This window comes from Manis javanica, chromosome 4 (assembly GCF_040802235.1).
Source record: "Manis javanica isolate MJ-LG chromosome 4, MJ_LKY, whole genome shotgun sequence".
Classification (NCBI taxonomy): domain Eukaryota; kingdom Metazoa; phylum Chordata; class Mammalia; order Pholidota; family Manidae; genus Manis; species Manis javanica.
Window position 1 is genome coordinate 62,524,785 of NC_133159.1, and position 5,815 is coordinate 62,530,599.

Here is a 5,815-nt window from a genome sequence, read left to right on the forward strand (position 1 = left end):
GCGTTTGACAAGTAATATGCAATTGATAGGATTATAGCCAATTTCACAGTTCTCTGAAGTTCATACAAACAGACAGAAGTCAGGGTGCCAAGTATTTAAATGTGCCATATTAGGCCCCAAATAAACCAGTGGCATAAGGGGAGAAAAAGTTAAGTGTGCGTCCTTGGGCCGAGATACCAAGGTAAAGGTGGCTTCTGGCGGCTGTGTACTATTCTCCAGAGCCACCGCAGGACTAAGGGGCTCGTCTGGTGCTGGCTATCGGATCTAGTGAACTCCTAGGATCGGCCAACTGGAAACGAGGTCGGTGCTGAGGGGGATCGGCCTGTCGCCTCCACCTGGGGAATGAGACCTTTTGGTGATGCCTCTGCATCCAGACCTCTCTAGAGCCGTGAAACAGGAAGCAGGAGGAACGGAACAGGATTGCATCCACTGAGAATCTACTGTGTGTCGGTGAACAGATGTCATTATTAGTGCTGACCTCTCCATTTTTGCTGATGAGAAAACCGAGGCGTTAAGTTTTCAATAAACTCGAAAATCCAGGTTCGACTAACTTTGAATCCCATACTCTTACTATAACACGTTGACTAGCTCTTAAATCCTGAGCTTTCATGAAGACAGCCTGGGAGGCAAGCAGGTTAGGAGAAAGGAGAGGGTGGAGGGAGGGAGAAAAGAAAGAAAACACTGCCAGTTACAAGAACCAGTCTCCTGTAGCAAAAATCCAGATAAAAAGTTATTTAACTTAGAAAAATTATGGCTCAAGATTATTCCGAAGACTTTTTTTTTTTAAGCATCATTTTACAGGATAGATACATCGGATAAGCAACAACCGGACGTAGAAGTGTTGGCAGGGAGAAATGTAGACACCGAGGATGTGGGCGGGACGGCACCGGCTTGTGTGGGGCGCACTCACCCTGGCTAACAACCTGAGCTGTCTGTTAGCTGATCAAAACCGAATCGAAGCCTGCGAATAGGAGTCTCACACAGCTCCCTGCCACCACCACCCCTCCCCACTCCATCCAAGAAACACCATCAGGCAGGCGCCCATGTTTTTGCACTGGGAACAAGTTTGACTTCCCTGCCTCCCTGCCAGGCTTTAGTTTTCACTCTCCTCAATCTCTGAGGGACAAAGGGGTGAAGGAGGAGAAGCCTGACGGATTTAGGTATCCATTCCTCTTTCTAGACTAGTGAGCTCCAGGCTAGGTCTGTCCCAGGAGCGTATGATGTGTAGGCAAACCCCAGGCAGGAGAAAAGGGTATTAGAGAGCTGTTGGGTTTAATTTTTTCTTTTTCCTCTTCATCTCGTAGTTTTGTTTTTACGGAGCTGTATGGGCAGAGGTCTGCAGAAACAGGTTAGAATCAAATTTCCGCTGATCTGCCGTGTTATTTATACTAAAGGATAAAATGAATATAAAATCAGCAGCTCCAAACCACTAGCGAGTTCAAGGAGAGATTGTCGGCTTGGAAATGTCACAATGTAAGTGGGGTGGTGAACTTCTGCAGTTGGAGAAGTAGCATTTGGCCCAGGAGCGTCCCACACTATCTCCTTCCTAATTTCGGCCTCCAAACGGCTCCCAATTCTATCACTCCTGCCAGCTGTCCCATCAAGCGAGAAAAGTTTCCTCTCCCTCCTCCTGCAACGGACCTGGCTAGTAATCGCGCTCTGGGAGGGCGGGCACAACACCGGCTGAAAAGAAACACCGTATCCATACGTACAACCCTCTTGTGCATATAGGTTGGTTTTCGGTTGTTGGGTCTCTGGAGCCACTGAAATCTTGTCCCAGCGTGAGCAACCACTGCAGTTAGCGAGCCGGACGCCGGTTGGGGCGGGACAGCTGAGGCTAGGTCTGCGTGCCAGGGCGTTCCCGACTGTGCCGCGCAGAGCCCGCCAGCCTCGCGGAGCAGCCCGTGGACCCTCGGTCCTGGCCCGCAGTGGGAGACAGACTGACTAATAGGTCCCAGACGGAGGCCCTTGCCACCTCTGGGCGACCTCCTCTCGCTTTCCCTCGGAAACTGGGTAACAAGGTCTGAGAAGGAGCCTGGGATCGTGAAGTCCCAAGGTGAGCGCGTTTCCCGCTCCGCGATCTGTGAGGGGTAACGCGCCTGCTGAGCTGCGCCAAGTTTGTGCGGGGAAAAAAACTGGAATCTGTCTCCTTCACTCGCTTTCCAAAACAATACTAATAATGGTTAGAAGGAGTGAGCAGAAATCAAGGACATCCTCTCCTAACCCTGAACCAAGTATGTATGACCCAGCAGTTTCAGAGAGCTCCTGGCTGAGGTTTTACTTGCATGGGTAAAGAGGTTGCCACAAGCATCAGCCAGAAGGTGCGCCTTCTTGCCGGCACGGAGGTCTCCCTCGCCTCCATCCTTCTTAGTCTTTGGCCGGTCCCTGGCGCGGATACCTAGGAGGCCCTCAGTGAGGGTCGTAGTCCAGAGAAAACGCAGGGTCCCAAGGCCTGGCGCTGTCCCTGCGCCTGCTGGCTGGGGAGCCCCGCGCGAGTCTCATTTGACAATGTTTTCGTCGAGGACCCCCGTGCCTCTCCCAGGTCGCCACAGGTATGACCTGAGCGCGTCTTCGAAGACTGGTGAGAGGCTGGGAGTGCGAGGAAGCGCAGATTCAGGAAGCGAGATTCCGGAGATTGTTTGAATACTACGGAAACTCCAGGTTAGGTTCCCTCAAACCGGTGGTTACACACCGCGAGGAGCTTGGAGGCAAAGGGTTCAATAGTCAAGTTGGTGGGGACTTTCCCTACTTAAAGTAATAATTTACTAATTCGGATCTATTGCTTTTAAATATCGAGTTCCAGAGACTTCTGTCAATACAGGCTTAATTTCATCCTACTGATGAAGGATGTTTATAAACGGCTCCTGTGGTGAAAGCCGAGTGTGAAAATATCAGTTTTATGCCTTTTGATAAGAATTGCCGAGGTGGATGGCTTATTAGGCGATTACAAACTTCGCAGCTGCATACAGCCCAATTGGGAAGCTCTTCTCAGAGAGTGGAAACCGTGGGGGTCAGGGAGGGTTGCTGCTCCCACTCTTCAGCCCCGGACCTCCAATCAGGCCTGGCTCTATGGGACCCCTTCCCTGACCACCTCTGGCTTTAAGGGAACACAACCAGCGTCTCCCAGCTTGCCCCTGCGCCTCCCCAATCTCTCTGGTTTACTTTCCCCCAGCTTTGCAAAGAGCCCTGAGTCCAGGGGTGTTGCTTTTGCTCCTGGGTGGGCTTGCGCTCTCTGATTTTCATTTAAGGAGAACTGGCCATCTAGAAATGCCAAGCTAGTAGGTAGGAATCTTCCCCAAAAGGGCGGTTCCCCTTCCACCTTCAGACACACAAGATGTTTTTGGCCTGTCGTCGTTCGACCAAAATAGGTCTGAACTGGAGTTTGGGCTAAAAAAAACCCCTCATTATAAAGACAAAAAAGAGTTCTAACTTTTAGCACAAGCACCTAATGTAAGAAGAGGTACTCTACAAAGCAGCACGCGAACTTTTCCTTTGCCCCAACAGAGGTGAGTGGGTAAGAGGTGTGACAGGAGCTCCAAGAAGCCGGGGCACGGTGCAGGAGCAACCCCTCTATGCTTACCCCTGACGAGGAGTCTGAAGTTTTTGAGCCCAGAACGCGCGGAACTCTAAGGCCCGACGTTCACAACAAATACCTGCACATTCCCCTCCTCCCACCTCCACATGAACCCCCAGCCAAAGGCTTAAACCACCTGGGAGGCAGAGTAGACTCACCGCCCCGAAGCCTACAGAGCAAGGCTGCGTGCGCACAAGACACCCCGGGAAAGGTCCGCGTTCTGCCGGGCGCCAGGAATAAAGCGGACGCCGGATAGTCTTCTTATGTCTGACGACCGACCATTTTTCTTCACTAAGCCCAGAAGCCTCTAAAAATGAATCATTTCCTCCACTTATGCAGAGATAGGCGCTCTTAGATCAAGATTAGTATTTCGAAAATCTGATTGAGAGCCACCTGATTAGGCGAGGGTGGGTGGAAAGACCGCATAAACGCCTGCGCCCCCTCCCTACTTCCCAAAACAGCTCCAGCGCTCTCCAGATCTCCAAATGACCCAAGAGATTAATTCTCCTAGAGAGTAGCCAAACAGTACCCCAGATTCATTTTGCAGACCCTAACAAATAGAAAATGTAACTGAATCTCCGAACGGGATCTTTATTTTTATTTCCATTCTAAATGCTGCTCTATACAGGGCCTGATAAAGTCAACGTTCTGCACGAATCCCTTTTTATTCGAAAGAGCCATCTCTAGACTGATGCTATTTCATGGAAAATGCATTATATGGATTTTTCCAAAAACGACTTTTTGCACTTAATGAAAAACACAAATGTTTCTGTTCTCCACGCACAGGTTAGCCTTGCGAGAAGTTAGTCTACCCCAAACCTTCAATTCTGCAAGAGGCCACTGATTAATCATAGCGTATCCCTCCCCCACTCCCTAAATTTAAGCGAAATCTCCCAGAGAGGAACGGCGGCTTTGGGTGGGTGGTGGTGCCTAATATTAACGTGTGCGCAGCTGTGCAAAAAGAAACACAATGGGATAGGAAAATGCTCTAGGGACCCTTGTGTTTGTGGGAGAAAAATGCAATTAGGGAAAAACTAAATTTGTAGTCGTTGCTCGTTCACAGATTGTTATACAGTCTCACTTCATCACGGGAAGTCTACCTCTCTCTGCTCACTGCCCCTCCTGTTTGGTCTTTCTTTTCCAGACAAATAAGGCAAGGAGATAAGGATGTGTGTGTGTGTGTGTGTGTGTGTGTGTGTGTGTGTGTGTGTGATCGGAGCAACAGCACATGATTTTGTTAAAGGCCTTTAGGTAACAGATTCCCAGGTAGTCTTATATTTCATATGTTTCAGAAGTTTGCATTGTTTTGTTTAAGAGAAAATTGAAAATAAAAATTATTGTTAAATAGTCTCTTACCGAAGTCCCCTTTGTACACGAAAATAATGAAGTAAAATGTATACCATAAAGACGCTATTTAAACAAATAGGTCCCCCCAGTTCTAATCAAAATTCCGGTACTCTGAGAACACCCTCCGCTTTCCCAACCCCCCTTCTGCAAACCCGCAGTCAAAATTTGAGTGAGGAACTGGCCGCTTCTAGGGCTTAAATTTTGTACAGGACAACATGAAAGAGCAATATTATAAGCAACATACTTTTGTCTGTCTTGTAGCCTTGATTTCAAATCTAGTCGCAAATCATAAGCTTTTGTGCTGCTCAGATGTTCCTTCTTTATCTTAATGAGAAAACTTTTCGCAAAGAGAGAGAGAACCGCTAGATAAGTCAGCCCCCAGGCTGCCAGGGCGCAGTCGAGTTCCTCCGCTACACAGGAGAGTTGCGCATTGTAAGAGAATGACTAAAACGTTCAAGTCACCCAGACCTCCGCTTCCCTTTCTGTTTGCTGCAGAAAATGATGTAACCTGAATCTTTGTTTAGGTTTTGGTTGGAGAACGAGAATTAAAAAGCCACGGCAAATGCAGAGAGCAGATTTTTGTTTTTAAGTCAAAAGTTAACAGGCCATTCCCAATGGATGTTTTTTCCTTTAATACTAAATCTGGAGTAAGTTGGCTTGTCCTGATAAAGATCTTAGCATGTATAGAAGGCGGGTTTTCCTTGAGGAGGTGAGGCTATTCCTCCAGAAAAAAACTTTCCCTCCCACCCCCACCTCTTTCCCTCCCTTCATGTAAGGTTCCACCCTCTGGAAAACAGAACTCCCCCCCCCCCTTTTCCTGGAGGGAAAGACCACAGTGAAGTTGAGAAAAGAATCTTAGGAAGAGTCCATCAGAGAGTGCTTACGGCCACAGCG